Below are 18,644 nucleotides of genomic sequence, written 5' to 3'. Positions count from 1 at the left end.
GTTGCTGTCCAGTTCTCCCAGCACCATCTATTAAAGAGGCTGTCTTTTTTCCATTGGATACTCTTTCCCGCTTTGTCAAAGATTAGTTGGCCATACAATTGTGGGTCCAATTCTGAGTTCTCTATTCTATTCCATTGGTCTATGTGTCTGTTTTTGTGCCAATACCATACTGTTTTGATAATTACAGCTTTGTAGTAAGGCTAAAGTCTGGGATTGTGATGCGTCTCATTTTGGTTTTCTTCTTCAATACTACTTTGGCTACTTGGGGTCTTTTGTGGTTCCTTATAAATTTTTGGATAGTTTGTTCTAGCTTTGAAAAGAATGCTGGTGCAATTTTGATTGGGATTGCACTGAATGTGTAGATTGCTTTGGGTAGTAATGACATTTTCACAGTATTTATTCTTCTAATCCATGAGCATGGAATGTTTTTCCATTTCTTTGTGTCTTCTTCAATTTCCTTCATAAGTTTTCTATAGTTTTCAGCCTACAGATCTTTTATATCCTTGGTTAGGTTTATTCCTAGATATTTTATGGTTTTTTGTGCAATTGTGAATGGGATCAGTTTCTTGATTTTTCTTTCTGTTGCTTCATTATTGGTGTATAAAAATGTAAACCGATTTCTGTACATTGATTCTGTACCCTGCGACTTTGCTGAATTCATAGGTTAGTTCTAGTAGGTGAAGCCAACTCTTAAAAACAACAACAACAAAACCCTCATGCTCATTTTTAAGTTGTTAAGGAATTTTTTTTGGCCTCATGAGACATCTTTATGCTATACTGTCTGAGATGCTCTCCCATTTCTCTGAGCACTTAGGAAAGCACGCCTGGTACAAACAGAGATCCTAAAACCATCTGCCCTCCCCAGCACCGAATTCTGCTTTCCTTGGACACATCCCAACTGCTGACAAATTTTCCAAAAGCTCTTCCCTCTGGGTCAGGAGATCCTTTTCTGCTCCCAGGCTTTGTAAGGCTAGCTTCAAGCAAGGAACAGCACTCCACTTCAGCTACCAGGCTTGCCCTCCAGAGGGAATCATTTCAGGAGACTCTTCTGAAAATTATCGGGCTGGCCTCTGCTCTTCCTGTCTGTGAAATCTGTAACCAGCAACACAGCCGGGCAGGAGGTCAGGAGCTGATCTTTCTGTCCCTGTGAGGTGGGGCCTGGGAAGGAAGCCCGGGATTCTTCCTGCATCCTACTCCACAAGGCAGTTCTCAGATGGAGTGCCAGGCATATATTGAGAGAGAGAGAGAGCACGCTGGAGAGAGAGCTGGAGATAGACACAGAGACAAAGAAAGAGACAGAGCTTCTGACCAAATGAGATTTAATCAAACATGAAAGATGGAATGTGTTACATTTTTTCTTTCTTAAGTCCTGAATGTCACATCCAGCAAAAATAGGTTACCCATATGGTATGTGTTCTCTAAGTCCTTATTTGTATGAAAAGAAATGAGAAAGAGAGAGAAAGAGAAAAATAGAGGGGAGGAAGGGAGAGGAGGGAGGAAGAAGTTAAGGAAGCAAGCAGTGGGATAGGAAGGGAGATGGTGGAGCGAAGACATAAAGAGAAAGAGAAATTATGGAGGCGAGAAGCTCATTCAGGGAATTTTTTTTCTAGTAAATTCCAACCCAAGGAAGCTGTGCACGTGGGCTCCCCATTTTCTCCTCCTGAAGCCTGAAGGCAAACCAAGATGCTGTGTCAATTACAGGAAAAATCAATGAAGATACTGTTCAGGAGTCCTTTTCGCCATTCAGTGCGGATGGTATCCTTCACTTTCTAGCACTGATTCATTTACTTCCAGCCTCTCTGGGGGCTGCTGACATATTGCTATCTCTGAAGAATCGGAAGTAAAATCACCTTTGTTTCTTACTGCAACTTTTCCTCCGTACAGTCTGTTACAAGAGCCGCTGCCACGTGACCTCACCAGGCGTGCAGGACCGAAGGGCAAGACCTCACTGGGCCAGCCCTCCCTGGGTGCCTCCTTCCACCAGCCCGGCATCTCCTCCAAGGAGCCCAGGACCTCACGAGGCCTCCAACATGTAACCAGAGAACCTCTCATATTTTTACACCCAGTTTCCTTCACTGTATCTGTCCTCAAATACATTTGTATCTGTGCCTCAAATACAAAACCTGGGATAAGTACTGAGCCGGGAAGGTAGCTCAATAGCATTGAGGCTCAGTAGCATTGTGGAAGGAGCCTTCTTAGACAAGGTTACTCCAAAGCAGTGGCATTGTGGTAAGAGAAGTGCAGGCATTACAACACATGACGAACATCCCTGGAGCACAGTCCTTGGAAATGAGGTATGCAGCCACTTGCATGGCTGAAATCCCACCATTACAGTGTCATTTGAGCGAAGTCGTGCCTTTCTCTTTTGAGCGCATTCTTGATTTTCAACCTAGAAGGGAGGTCAAACATTCCATCCCCAGACAGTTTCCTACTGCTGCTGTAACAAATTATCAAAAACTTTTGGCTTAAAACAACATAAACTTCTTTTCTCCCAAATCTACATGTCAAAAGTGTAAGATAAGTCAGTGGGGCTGCATTCCTTCTGGAAGCTCCAGGAAAGGATTTGTCCTCTGCTTTTTTTACTTTCTAGAGACTGTGTGCATCCCTTGACTCATGACCGTCTTCCTCCATTTTGAAAGCTGCTGCAAAGCATCTTCCAAATCTCCGTCTCTCTGTCTGTCTGTCTGCCTCTCTCTCTCTCTCTCTCTGCATCCATCCTCACATCACTTTTTTCTGACTCTGCTTTTCCTTCATTACATCTTCTACTCTGCTTTTGATCCTCTGACCCCCTCTTACAAAAATCCTTTGATTTCATTGGGTCCACCTCAATAATACAGGATACTCTTCAAGTTCGTTAAATAATCATATCTGCTAAGTTATTTTCACCATATAAGGGAGCAAATTCACAGGTTTTAGGATTTAGGACATTTGGGGGAAGGCATTATTCTATCTACCACACTCCCCAGTGGTTAATATGGAGCAACCATATTTCTTCCCAGCTAGTGACACGGCAGAGGAATGGGAAGACGCAAGAGCGCAGTGAGAGAGAAATGCTGGGTGCTAACAGGGGGCCAGAGTGCAGAACTGAGAGGCAGAAGTAACACAGTATCAATTTCAGTGACTTTCCCTCTGATTTTATGTGACTAAATTCAAGAAAAAAAGCAATCAGTAGAAGACACCCGACTCTCCCCCAGATAATTCAGAAAAACAGATTAAACAAAATTTGGTATTTTTCTACAATGGAATATTACTCTGCCATAAAAAAAGTAACAAGCTATTGGTACATACAACAACATGGTTGAATCACAAATATTTGAGTGAAAGCGACGAGGTACAAAAACTGTATTCTACATGATTGCATTTATAAGGAGTTCAAGAACAGGAAAACTAATATAGAATGGAAAAAGTCAGAAAAATTGTCTATGAGAGGTGGGAATTGACTGGAAAGAGACATAAAGGAATGTTCCTGGTGATGGAAATGTTCTATATCTTAATTGGGGTTATAGATACACAGGTGCATACATTTCCCAAATTGCATGCTTAAGGTCTTTGCGTTTCTCTGTATATAAATTTTACCTCAATTACAAATTTTAAAAAAATAATACAAACCATAAAAGATGGATCAGAAGATTCAAGCATATATGTAATCAGACTTCTTAGAAGAGAACTGAGGAAACTGATATCAAGGCAATATTCAAAGAGGATATAGCTAAGAATTGAGGAGAGATAATAAATCCTCAGATTGGAGGTGTACAAGTTCCAAGCAGAATTAAAAAAAAAAAATAAATCCCCACTTAGACACAGCATAGTGAAACTGCAGAATATTAAAGATAAAATCATCAAAGCTATCAGAGAGAGAGAAAGAGAGAGATTACCTATAAAAAATGTATTCATTAAATATGCTTATTAAACCTACCTTGCTCTTTCAACACAATAATAGATGCCAGAACACAACAGAATATCTTCAAAATGGTGAAGGAAAATGTAATAAAACTATACAGTCTGCTAAATGACCATTAAAGAGTAAGGACAAAATAAAGACATTTTAAATATACAAAAATGAATAGATTTAACTATCCACATGCCCTCTTTGCATAAACTACCAACAGGTGTTCTTCAGCAAAAAGAAAAGTCAAAGTAGAGATAAGGGGTGAGTCACCCAATGAACCCAGTAATTGTAAAACACATTGGCAGCTTTTCATTAACTAGTAACTATAGTCAGTTGAAAAGACTCATTTTTATTTTGAAAGGTAAAATAATATAAAAGAAATATAATGAATATCCACTATAGAAAATTTGAAAAATATAGAAATGTACAAAGAAAATATAAAAATCACCTATTGTCCAGCAAGCAGAGATTGATTGCATGGTTGTTTCCGCTGACCCTGTAATCATCACTGAGGCCCCGTGCCAGTGCATATTCTTTGCAAGAAGATTTTTAATGATATACATCATTGCATTGGCTGGTTGTTCCATAATGAATACAACCAAAATCTTTTGATTTGCCTCAGAATTTTGCTATTTTCTATAATGTTACTATAAAGATCCTTGTGGATATGTATACTTTTTTTGAATCACTATTTTGCTAGTATAAATCTATAGCAAAGACTGTTCTAGGAAATTCTGATCATTATGGCAAGGCCTGGCCTTGGTGGAGCTGATCGACCTTTCCATTCCTCTCAAACAAAAGGCATTGAGGGGTGCAGGGTGTTACTTCAACAATATTACTAAGAATATATAATGGAAAAGAACAGTCTCTTCAACAAATGGTGTTGAGAAAACTGGATGTCCACATGCAAAAGAATGAAACTGGGCCCTTATCTTGCACGCAAAAATAAACTGATATTAGATTAAAGACTTAGACCTAAGAACTGAAATTATAGAACTCCCAGAAGAAAACATGGGGGGAAAACTTCATGCACAGGTCTTGACAAAGAGTTCGTGGATATGACATGAAAAGTACAGGTGCCGAAAGCAAAAACAGGCAAGTAGGACTATATCAAACCAAAAAAGCTTCTGCACAGCAAAGGAAACAACTGACAGAGTGAAAAGGGAATGCACAGAATGGGAGAAAATATTTGTAAACCATGTATCTGATAAGGTGTTAATTTTCAAAATATATAAAGAACTCCTAAAGCACAATGGCCAAAACCAAACAATATTAATAACTCAACTAAAAAAATGTTAAGGACTTGAATGGATATTTTTCCAAAGAAAACATACAAATGGCCAACAGATACATGAAAAGACGTTCAACGTCAGAAATCATTAAGAGAAATGCAAATCAAAACCACTCTGAGATATCATCTCACATCTTTTTGGATGTGATTATAAAAAAAAAAACAAATGTTGTTGAGGATGTGGAGAAAGTGGAGCCCTTGCACACTGTTGGTGGGAGTGCAAAATGGTATAGCTATCAAAAGCAATATGGAGGTTCCTCAAAAAATTAAAAGTAGCATTTCCAGATGATCTAACAATCCTGCTTCTAGGTGCATGTCCAAAATAATTGGAATCGAGATCTCAGAGAGACAGATCTGTACTCTCATGTTCATGGCAGCCTCATGCCCAATGGCCAAGATGTGGAAACAACCTAAATGCCCATCAGCAGATGAAAAGATAAAGATAATGTGGTGTATACATAAAACAGAATATTATCCAGCCTTTGAAGAAGGAAATCCTACAATATGCAACAACACGGATGAACTTTGAGGACACTATGCTAAGTGAAATAAACCAGTCACAAAGGAACAAATATTATATGATTCCACGTATATGAGTGGAAATAGTCAAACCCGTAGAAACAAAGAATAGAATGGTGAAGGGAGAAATAAGGACTTACTAGTCAATGAGTATAAAATTTCAGCTATGCAAGATGAGTAGGACCTAGAGATCTAACTGTACAATATTATTGTGCCTGTAGATAAAAAATATGGTTTTTATACACTTAAAACTTTGTTAAGAGGGTAGATCTCATATTAAGTGTTCTAATCATAATACAATTTAAAATTATTTTTCATTTTTTAAAGGTTTTTTTTAAATGTTTATTTATTTTTGAGAGAGAGAGAGAATGCACAAGCAGGGGAGGGTCAGAGAGAGAGGGAGACACAGAGTCTGAAACAGGCTTCAGGCTCTGAGCTTCAGGCACAGAGCCCAGTGCAGAACTCGAACTTGTGAACCACGAGATCATGACCTGAGCTGAAGTCCAACGCTTAACAAACTGAGCCACCCAGGTACCTAAAAAAAAAAAAGCTGTTATTTTAAATCTACCTCTGCCACGAACCAGCCAGTCGCTTCCCTGGGCTCCCAGAGTTAGGCAGAGGATTTACCAGGTCCTCCCTGCTCTAACCTCCAGCGATTCTTCACCAGACAGGCAGATGCCCTTCTACTCAAACCCCCAGTAAGTAGCCTTGACCCAGTCCAAAAAGAACTCTCCCTTCCCCCAGAAAAGGCCCTGGCTCTAACACAATGGAAATTTCTCTCTAGTTCCAGCTCCCTGGACAGGTGACACTGAGACGCAAGAGCTGCTTGCAGAGAGAAGTGAGGCTGAAACCGCACCCGTGGGTGGGATCGGATTTCCCCAGTGAAGACTGACCAGGGTGCTGTGCAACAGGCCGGGTCAGCTTCTTTCACACTTGCTCCCTGGGGCTGAAGGCGTCCTGTCTCCCGCCCCTGGCCCTTCACGCCCAACAGACCCATTGGCGAATGTTCTGCTGCCGCGCTTCCTACAAGCAGAGGACCGGGAAGGCAAATCCTCTGCAACCTGGAGAGAGGCATAAAGAGATTATAGCAAAAATCTGTTTTCACTTTAAAAATGCATTTGCTTTTTGTATTTTATTCCATAGTCTTTCTATATTTACTCGATTTATTTTACTGTAAAAATCGTTCCCCCATTCTTCAAGTAAAACTGATACAGCAAGAAGATACATCACATTCATCTTTTGGCTTTAAGTACCCCTCCCCAGCACCTGTGGCACCCCCCGCTGAGGGTTAGAGAAGCAGGGGGTCTCTCAGGACTCCTTCCATCCCCATCCTCAGTGCCTGTTCAGCACCTGCTTCTAGTTCTCAGTTTGGGGGCCCCTCCACTTGTCACTGCTGGATTCATACTTGACCCTCAGGGTTCGCAGCCTTGGTAATTCCTTCAACCCAGACCCTGCCACCCATTGTTTTAGAGGAAGACGCCCTGTTGCAGTCCTTCGACCCACAGAACCCTACTTCCCAGCACCAGGAGGAGAGGACGGCAATTCTGACACCATATGCCAAAATCCAGTGTCCTAAGGGACCATGTCAGACCAGGCCAACCTGGCCAGACCCCTCTCACCCACCTCTGTAGCTAGCCAAAGACAATACCTAAGGCAGCTGAAAAGAAGAAAAATGTAGAGGGATAGGGGAGAAGGTTGAGCAGATCAACCCAAGAATAGCTTACAAACTGAAATGCAGGCAACCAGCCCCAATGGCTGTGTGGGTTGTCTACAGGGACACCAAGGTGTGTGGCTCTGATGGGGAGGGTTGTGACCACATACCTAATGTATCACCCAACCAAGAACAGACCACCCTCCCCAGAGAGGAGAAAACTATTTGGGCCCTTGGGGATAGACCAACTATTGGTACATTTTGCAAAGACACTTGCTCAAATCACTGGTGCCTTGGAGTAATTGTTTCCTTTCCCCTCTTCTCCAGTACTGGCAGCCTGGAATTTTCCATGAGAATCCACTGAGGGTGCCAGCCAGGAATTTCTAGAAATCAGTGGTCTACAAAGTTTTTTTGATCCCTCTTCTCTATAAGTAAGAAATTCTAGATGTGCTCCCAATATATGTACATTTAAAATTTTATAAATTATATACAACTGTACTGCTATATTAGTACATTTATAAACCATACACAGATACAGGCATTTTTGAAGAATGAGTCGAAAATTAAATGCAAAGAAATCTAATGTTTCTCCCTCTACTCCACCCAGCCAATCATCAGGTATAACCCTCTTTGGAGGCCATGGCTATAAGCAGCCTCACTGTCTGTTACTCTTTTGTTCCTTAAACTTTGCCAAAGGTGCTGTGTCTCTGCTCAGCCATTCGTCTCAGAGGTGCCAACTTGCTAAAGAACATAAATGTCTTTGTCACGTGGATGAATATGTCTGAGGGTGGGAAGAACGATCCTCAAACTCGAAGGATCAGTTTTACACATTCTGCAACAATTCAAATGCCTAAGTGGCCATGGTGTGCCTGGCACTGTGCTGGGTACTGAGTAGAATACAGGGAAATGCAAGGATGAGTTGTCATGGAACTTGCTCTCTGAGCACGCATCTCTGCTACTGGGGATACACGCATCACTCAGATTCGAGGCAGCTGGGTAAGAGAAATAATGGACCATGGGAATATGACAGGAGAGCTGAAAGATATGCGGTGTAAGCTGGTCTCTGAAGGACAGGCAGGGCATTGCCATGGGGGATAGGACTGCCTGCAAACCTAAGGTCATCAAACGTCTCCAAGCTCAAGGTAATCAAATATGCCAGATGGGGCTGCCCTAATGAATATCCCGTCCCAAAGTCTATTGGATGTAGGAAACCACGGGAAGAAATGCCTTCATTTTGAACCAGGCAGGCCTCGACTCTAGTGCTGACCCTTCCACCAGCTAGGTGTGTGACCCAAAGCAAGCCACTCCACTTCCCTGAGTCACAGCTACTTCACCTGTTAAATGCAGATACTATAGTTTGCAGGGTTGTTGCAAACTGTAAATAAAATAACACATATCAGCATCTACTATATAAATATAGTAAATATGGGTTCCGGAACTACAGGTAACAGCACTGGAGAATGCCCATGGGAATGGGGAAGCCCCCAGTAGCCTCTACTCTCTTCAGGGAGCCCTCTGGATTGACCATTCATGAATGTGTGTCACACCTTTCTGACCAATTTGTATTTTCATCCTGGCCCATGTTAAGGCCCACAGGTGTTTCCGTTAAGAGCACAAAATCGAAAAGCAAACCCTCTTGGTCCAAACCCTGCTCTCCCATGTACCATCTCCATGCTTGTTAGCCAGCCCCTACTATCTCAGTCGCTTTTAAAGACAGCATGTATGCACTCATTTAGCAAGTATTTATTTTGCACCAACTATGCACCAGAGATTGCGTTCTGGCGTACACTACACAGCTGGGATACAGCAAAGAACAAAATAGACAGGTCTAGAGGAGAATGTGTTACATAATGAGCCTGGAAGATCCCTTTATCCAAGAAAACAAGGCAGCTACCCAAAGTCATTTCAAAAGATCGCAGGAGCCAACTTGAAGGGACTCTTACTGGTGGAGGAAGAGCATCAAATAAGACAAACAATCACAAGCCACTGAAATTCGTCACATTTGTAAACATCCATGAGTCCACACTGATATTTTTCAAATGATCACATTTTGAGGATGCTGGATGGATTATCCTGAAAGCTGAAAAGAATAAAATAAGACAAAGCACTTAAGTCACCCTTCCTGAATGAGCTGTATCTCAAGGTAATTCAATAGTTTAGGAGAGGATAGTCTATGCTGTAGGAGTGTGTTCTATGTTTTGGATAATAAATGGAAAAGAAATGATAGAATAGCACCATCTTGCAACCACCTGATGACTTTGTGGACCATGATCATCAATGATTGTCCATACCGCACAGAGAGAGACAACTGGACACTATGTGACTCTTGACACAGCACCACCTCTGAAGAACTGGCAAACAACAAAAGATCTCAAGAACCTTCCAGATCTACCAGTCTGTAGGAAATACCGGGGACAGAGAAATGTGTTAAATACTACCACGGGAATGCAATCAGCAAGGTCCAATAATTTCAACAATAATTCCACCCAGTTTCATCAACAATAATTTCAAAGGCAGAAAAGAGGGAGGAGAATCTAGGAACATAAACACAATATCAATCAAATGTTATCGATGGATCTTGTAAGTACAGATACAAACTCACTACTGAAAAGTCATCTATGGGTACCTACATAATAGGTACAGAGTTTCAGTTTGGGATGATAAAATCTTGGAGATGGATAGTAGTGATGGTTGTACAACCGTGTGCTTAATGCCAATGATGTGTACACTTCAAAATTAGTAAAATGGTCAGTTTTATGTGATATATATTTTATCACAATAAAAAATCATTTGGAGAAATCTGAACACTAGATAGTTGATGATATTAAACAATTGCTATGATTGTATTTTAAATATTCTTGTCTTTCAGAGATATCTATTGAAATATTTACAGATTAAATGGTATGATGGCTATCATTTGCCTCAAATTAATCCAGTGGGGGGGGGGTATGAATGATACAAGATTCCCCAGGAGTTGGTGATTATTATAACTGCATAATGAATATAAGGGATTTTATTGTATATTTGAAATGTTCCATAATTCAATGTTTTTTAAAAACTGCCTTCCCTCATAGAGTTTACCATTTGTCTGTGGTAAAACAAATAAATAAGCAAAATATATGGCAGAAGGTAAAGGTAAAAATAAGCCGATTATTGGAGGAAATGCAAGCCGGGAATATAAATTTGTACATTTTCATGCTACATGAAGTAAGTCAGAGAACAACAAATAGTGCATGATTTCATTTATATGTGGAATCTAAAAAACAAGACAAACAAAATAAAACAAAATTGATAGAGAATGGAGGAGAGGGAGTTTGGGGGGTAGGCGCAGGAAATGAAGGGGGTCAATAGGTACAGATTTCCAGTTATAAGATAAAGAAGTCATGCAGCTGTAATGTACAGCATGTTGCATATTTGAAAGGTGCCAAGAGAGTAAATCATAAAAGTTCTCATCACAAGGAAAAAGATGTAACTACATATGGTGACAGATAGCAACTAGACTTACTGTAGCAATCATTTCTCAGTGTATATAAATATCAAATCATTATGCTGTATGCCTAAAACGAATATAATATATGTCAACTGTACCTCATTAATAGGTAAATAAATACATGAATGAAATACTAAAAATATTTCAGAAGTTTTCAGCATATTTAAAGCCAGGAGACTGGTTAAGTTCACCTACGGAATAAGCGTGGATAAAAAATAGTAGGCTGAGTTCTGGGTCCTGGGGTCCTTCGTGGTTGAGGATTTAGGGAGATGAGGGGAATCTAGGAGAAAAGTGGGCTCTCCGGAAACACACAAGCAAAAGCCTAGTTACAGTGGGTTCTGGGGAGAATTGGAGGCATCAAGAATAGACAACTTTTTCAAGTACACAATATCATATTGTTAACTGCACTGTATTATACTTAAAAGTTGCTGAGAGTTGATCTGAAGCATTCTCCCCATGAAAATAATTCGGGGTATTAACTATGTTAACTATGTGAGGTGATGGATGTGGTAATCGTCTTGATCTTGGTAAGCGTTCTACAATGCATATGTACATCAAATCATCATATTTTACACTTTAAATATATATAATTACATTTGTCAATTGTTCCCCAATAAAGTTAAAAAAAAAAAAAAGAACAGACACCTCTTTGAGGAGGCTTTGCTATAAAAGGGAACAGAAAACTGGGGAGGTAGCCAGAGGAGGGTGTGGAGTCAAGAGAAGAATTTTGTTCTAGGAGTGGGAGAGATGAAGTGTGTTGGGAGGTAGTTGGGAGTGAAATAGCAGACAGCAACAATTCGATGATGCAGGAGAAAAGAATGCCCTTGGGGAGGCAAGGGCAGACAGGGTCTAGTGCACAAGTACAAGGGCAGCATTTCATCCATGAAAACAGGAGGAAGGGCAGAGTATCACATTGACACAGACTCACCAGGTAGGAAGGACATGCAGCTGGGGAAGTTTTGTCCTGGTCGCTTCCATTTTCCCAGTGAGGTCATCTTGTGAGAGCAAGAATGAGAAAGGAAGTATGGAGAGGAGGAGGTGTGACAGGTATCCACGTGAGTGGAGCAAAAGTGTGAAAAGACCCAGGAAATACACATGAACTGCCAGGATAGTGCCTGCACCTCCAACATAAAGTTGTAAGAATTCAGTTACACGACACATTTAAAGCCCTTAGAATAGTGCCTGACATCATAATAAACACATGGTAAGTATTAGTTCTTAACTTTTTATTATAAGGCCCCTCTTCCTAAATGCTCTCCATCTTTAAGAATGGCCACTACTTCTAACGTACAAAGTTGACTGCAGCCCCAAGTTGTCTCCACTTGATACGTCTTGGGAGGAAGCCGTGGAGAACAGCTGCTTTATCTCAAAATTAACAGAGCCACCCCTGCCACAGACGTCTGCCTGTGTGAGCCCACAGAGGAGCGAGCCCTGGAAGGCAGCCCTCCCGGCAGCAGGCACAGCAATAGAACGCCGTGTCCTGCTGAGAGGAGAGACCATTCAGATCAGGTAGCCCCAGGTTGGTAATTAGAGTCCCAGCCTTGGAATTTCACCAGGACCTGTGATGTAGCACATGGTACAAATAAGAAATTACAAATAGCTCCAGGGTGTGCCGGCTCGGGGGATTCTGTGAGGATACTGTGATCCTCTGTGGTGAGCTGCCAGCCTGAGAGTGGGTTAACGTATGAAGATGAAGATGAGTCATCCATGTGCAGACAGGAGCAGGTGGCTGGGGAGACAGTGAGTGTGATGGTGGGAAGTACTGAGCCAGGAGTCCTAAGGCTTGGGGTAAAATCTTGGCTCTGCCATATGAACTATGTTACCTTGAACTATTCAGGTTCCTTTTGGTAAACAGAAATGGTGGTGCTGGTGGTGGTGATGATGATGATGATGATGATGATGGTCATGATAGCTTTACTCTGATTTCAATGAAACACAATCCCTGCAATTCTGAAGTGCATGCTCCAGAAACAAGGGAAATAGGAAGGGGCAAGGCACTCTTATCAGCTGTCTTCAAACAGAAGACACCTCCAGAGTCACGATCCACTCTGCTCCACTCTGCTCCAAGCCCTGGGATACAGACTTGGATCTGAACTGCATCAATGAGCTTCTTTGCCTTCCAGCGTTAGGTTCAGCTAACCCAAGACCCCACCTGCAGGGACACCTGCGTGGCTCAGTCAGTTGATCATCAGACCCTTGATTTTGGCTAACGTCATGATCTCAGGGTCAAAAGATGGAGCCCTGTGTCACGTTCCATGCTGAGCATGGAGCCTGCTTAAGATTCTCTCTCTCTCCCTCTGCCGCTCTCCCCCACTCATGGTCTCTCTAAAATAAAATAAAAATAAAAATAAATAAAATAAAATAAAATAAAATAAAGACCCCAGGTGGAGATCAGAGACTGGAAGAAGTATGAGGTCATGCATCTATTTGCCACAGGTTGGCCGCATCCCTCTACTAAAGGCCACGGCTCCTATAGGCTGTCCCCTTTATCACCTACCCTGTCCAAGTTCTGGTGACCTCTTATTTTCTTGTCCTTCTGGAGGGGCGTAAGAGCTCCTCACCGTCATTAGTCCCATGACGCTTCATCATCCCTTAATGGCCTCCATAAGCCCTGCCTACACCCCTATTAAACTTTTTCTGATGCCCAGTTTGGTGGTGTTTACTATTTCCTCCCAAGATCTTTCCTGAGTTCTCTTTGCTAGTAAGTACCAGATTCTTTTCTTTTCCAGACTCTTCTTTATTCTCTTAACTGAGTGCAGAAATAATCGACAAACACTTGACTAACACTGATCGAGCAGTTAATGTATACCAGGTTTCACTTAGGTTACAAAAAGGGAAAAAAAAGTACCACTTCACTGCAAAAGGAACTAAAAATCTCACTTAAAAAATCAAGGCATATGTACATCAAAAAGCACAAAATGTGCATGTACAAAAATGCTTGACGGCTCTTTCCCTCCTTACTAGGTGGAGAAACCTGCGTCTCAATTGCTGCGTCCCTGGGCCACCTACCCAACCTGGTTTCTACAAACCACGTGCCCATAGCATCAGGCAGGATAATAGGGAAACTATTGTAACAGGATGCAAGTTGTAAGATTTCCTATTGTAGCACATATTCTATCACAATCTCCAGTTTATTCATCCACACCCCTAACAGGACAATGAGCTCTGTGAGGACAGAAGTCCTATTCATCTTGTCGACGATTCTCTTCTTATCTGGACCATGGTGGTGGGCTCCTAGCTATCTTCCCTACTTCAAGTCTTGCCCCTGCCCCCAGTAGCCATTCTTCACATGGTATGAGGAGTGGCTTCCCAAAACTGTAAATCTAACCCTATTGCTCTGCTGCTTAAGACCTCCCAAGGATTTCCCACTGCAACCAGGATGAAGTCCAGCCCCACGTGCTGCAAGGACCTATGGGATCTGGAGCCAGTCTCCCTCTCGTCATATTCCCACACTGATCTTTCTGTATCTCACACATGCCAGCTTAAGTCCAACTTTTGGGCCACTGACTTGCTGTTCCCTCTTCCTGCACCATCTGGTTGGCTCCTTGTTCTCTTCTAGGCCTCAGCTGAAAAGTCGCATCCTCTATCACATTTCCTTTTACAGTTTATACACAGCATCCAGCACCATAGGAAATAATTTTGTTCACTTATCATCGGTCACTTCCACAGTATCATGAGGGTGGGACCTTCACTGTCTCACTCATGTCTAGATCCCCAGAGCATGCAACACTGCTTGGGCACACAGTGTGTTCTCATTAAATATTTAGTGAATGAAGGCATAGTATTCAGGTGAACTCAGAGATGCTTTGGAAGAATATATTAGAAACAAGTTATTTAAGCAATAGTAAAGGAGAAATAAACGAACTGACTCTTCGTGTTGTTTTAGCAAGTAATTGACAAGAGCTACAGCAGAGAAACGAAGAGCTGCGTCCTTATGCAGGGAAGGTATTGGACCATACCCCTGGGGGCTCTTATAAGGCTGGAAAACTGTCCTTCACATAGACTGAGAAGGGGTAGGGAGCCATGCAAAGCCACCTCACTCTTTTATACCCTCTTCCCCATCGTCTTCCTTCTCTCCTCCCACCTTTTCTTAATCTCTTCTCATCGGTACTGAAATGTTGCCCCTTATCTACCACTATCAGAAAAAAAGTCCCTCTTCAAGAGACCCAGAGTCATTAGACCAGGGACTAGATTTTTTTTAACAATCAGAATTTAAACAATGTGGAATGGGCACTATGTCAGTTAGAATGCCTTTGGCCAAATCAAACCCCAACCCAGCTGGCTTAAACATTAAGGAAGATTTATTTTCTTACATAGCTAGAGGTCATGGCAAAAGGATGCTGTAAGATCAGTTAGATCAATTCCTTGCAAAATCCTCAAGGACCCAGTTCCTTCTGCCCTTCCACCTTATCATCTACAGTATTAGCTTTATCCTTAGCTGTCTCCCCTCATGGTCCCAAGATGGCTGCCACCATTCCAAACCTCACAACAATGTCCAGGGAAAGAGAGCAACTGCTCTTGCTTAGGAATCATTTTAAAACTGAGGTAGTAATCCTCCTCAAAAATCCTCCCAGACACTTCCCTTCATGACTCATTGGCCAGAAGGAGCCCATGCTCCCCTCAAGGCAGAATGTAATTACCATTTCTGCTCAAGAGCTAAAGATAAGTGTTACAGAGTTTGCCAACAGTGTCAGTTACAGGTACCCAGTCAGGAGTATCACTTTGTTCTGAGGTAGTAGGTAGAAAGTGCAAAGTTACCCAAATTTCAAAGTAATAATCACTGTGATATCTGGATTGTGAAAAGATTGCTTAGCCCTAAACTACAAAATAATAGGAGACTATGTAATTGATGAAAGCAGAGAAGAGCCTAATTCTAAATCTTCTGTGGAGAGTGGGGAATGAGTAGGGAAGGAAAAGGAAACTGGGATGTTTTCTCAAAGGAGATGCCAATAATAGTGCTAACATATCTTGACATTTACTATATACCTGGCACTGTGCTAAGTGCATTGCGTAATTAACTAATTTTTATCCCTTCAATAGCCCTCTGACATAGTTACTACTCTTTCCTATTTTAAGATAAGGAAACTGAGGCATGGAGAAATTAACCAGATTTTCCCAGGTCACCAGTTTAGCTCACTGATCCCTGGATTCAAGGGCAGGCAGGCAGACCCCAGACCCATTCTTTTATTTAATCCCTGGGCCATTCTCCCTCTCTAATCTTGCAAAAAGCTTTTCAAAGGGACAAATACAAGTTTTAAATCCAGATGGTTTAACTAGAGGTTGGAAGTCTAGGCAGAAGGAACAAGTAAACCTGCTAAAAAGTCTCTACGTGGTGCAAGCAGGAGGTAGGTAGGATCCGGTGAGATGGTCCTAACTACAAAAAAAGGTGGCAAAAACGAGGCAGATTGAAAAGCATATTATTTTCAAAGGAAGAAATACTAGTACTGACATTGACATCATTGTTCGTGGATGGGTGTGGTCAGAATAGTCTCATGTCAGCACCCTTAAGAAAAACTGAATTTCTACAAAGGATTCACAAGACCTGGAACTGAATTTTAAAAACTATTCAGTGTCCAAGCAAGCTGCCTCACAGAGTCAGACTGATAGTTCCTCCAAATCGGCCATTCATGTTCTCCAGGTTGTCTCTTCATGTTCCAAGGGAACTGAGAGCTTCCTCCCTGGTTGCTTTATGAGCAACTGGCCAGCGGGCAGATGGACCCACTCCTGGTCCAGTCAGCGCCCCAGGCACAGCCTAGCACTGTTTCCCCACCGGGGCCATAGGCAGGGCAGTGTCAGCCAAATGCAGAGGCCATGATGTAGCTCTGGGCAGAGGTGAAAGAAGATCCAAAGCTGATTTCCAAGACTGGAAGAATGAGGCTGTTGGAAGCAGTGATGCGNTCTCTATCTCTCTCTCAAAAATAAAAATAAAATATTTAAAAATAAATAAATAAAGAGCTGCTTTGTAGAAGGAAGGAAGACATGCTTAGTTTTGAACAGGTTTGTTTTGAGAAGACGGTAGCACATCCAAGAGATAGCATTAAAGGGGCAAGACTGGAATGCAAGTCGGAACTGTATACCCAGATCTGAGATTCAGTCAAGTTAGATCCATTCACCAAGCTATTGAGCATATGTCTGTCCTAGGTTCTAGAATGGTCCTAGGTTCTAGAATCGCAGCAATGATTGGAACAAAGCCTCTGCTTTTACGTGGCTTGTGTTCTAACATCCAAGCCCTTGCAAATAAATGACCCCTTGCACAACCCCCCACACGATTCCTTTGTACCCTGTGTAACCAGGCAGAGAAAAGAGCAAAGTCAAAGTCATGTAAGTTGGGAAGACAAAACAAAGCTGGTGAAGAAGAAAATAAAAAAAAAAAATAAGAAGAAAATAAAAGGGTGCCACTAGAAAAGAAAGGGAACCGAGAGAGTGTCCTTTCATTAAAACCAGAAAGGAGTGGGGCGCCTGGATGGCTCAGTCAGTTGAGTGTCCGACTTTGGTTCAGGTCATGATCTCACGGTTCGTGGGTTTGAGCCCTGTGCTGAATGCTTGCTCAGAGCCTGGAGGCTGTTTCGGATTCTATGTCTCCCTCTCTCTCTGCCCCTCCCCAGTTCACGCTCTGTCTCACTCTGTCTCTCAAAAATAAATAAAAAATGTTTTAAAAAATTAAAAAAAAAAACACCAGAAAGGAGTGAGTTTAAAGAAGAAATTAATGTCCAATGGGTCCAGGCTAGCAGTGAAGAAAAAAAAACAACAACACTGAATTTGACATGAGGGTTGCCATTGGCCAGCTTCTAACAATGGTTTTTGACCCTAACTGTGTATCAGAATCACCTGAAGAGCTTTAAGACACACAGATGCCTGGGAGCTACCTGCAAGACCCTGATTTAATTGGTCTGGGGAGGGGCCTGGGCCCTGGAATTATTTTTCAGTTGTTCAAGTGACTGAAATAAACAGGCAGCGTTGAGAAACAGTGCTTTAAATAAAGCGATATCAACAGTAGAAGCTAAAGGCAGAGGGGAAAAAAGAGGGTATTTTTTTTTAGTAGAGGAACTAGCAGTCTTAACATCAGACATGAATGTCTAGCTTCAGTCTCCTCTTGCCTGTCTGTGTGATTTAACCTCCTTGTGTCTTATCTGTGAAATCAGGATAGAAATACTTGCGGTGCCCAACTCACAGTTTCCTTGGGAGGCCAAGATGGGATAATAGATGTGAGAGTACTTTGAAAAAAGATTGAAGTGCTATAAAAATGTAAGATTTATATGGTTGTCAGTTTTTTCCCCAAAGATGGCCCTAAAGATAGTGATTATCAACTATAAAGACCTACGTGGAACCAGCATCCCTTTCCACTGAGCTCACAAAGAAAGCATCGTTTGATAAGTGCTCACAGCCACTATCTAAAGGTCTAAGGCTGTTTGCAACTCTCACTTTTTCACAGCTAGCCTTGCACAGGACCTATAATAGATGCAGTGTCCACAGTCTTGCAAATCCGACCTAATATTGCTAAATCACACAACCATCCAGCATAAAACCCAAGAGTTAAGCATGCTGCTACAGAGACTTAAAAGTAAGTTTAATGTTATAAGGTTTCCATTTACTTGTCAATCCTACTTGGTTAAAGAGACGGAGGAAGGGAGAGGAGAGGTGAAGAGACATCTGTGCTAGCAGTCAATGTTGGCAGGATCAGAAAGGCCTAATTCCCCTGCCAGATGGGGAAAGATTATCCAAGAGCCGAGCCAAAACCAAAAGCAGAATTGAGCGACCGCCTTGGGGTCTACTTCAGGTACCTGAATATGCCTATCTCCACGGT

This window comes from Crocuta crocuta, unplaced genomic scaffold (genome assembly GCF_008692635.1).
Source record: "Crocuta crocuta isolate KB4526 unplaced genomic scaffold, BGI_CrCroc_1.0 scaffold36, whole genome shotgun sequence".
In the NCBI taxonomy this organism is placed as follows: Eukaryota; Metazoa; Chordata; class Mammalia; order Carnivora; family Hyaenidae; genus Crocuta; species Crocuta crocuta.
This window is presented reverse-complemented; position numbering follows the sequence as displayed.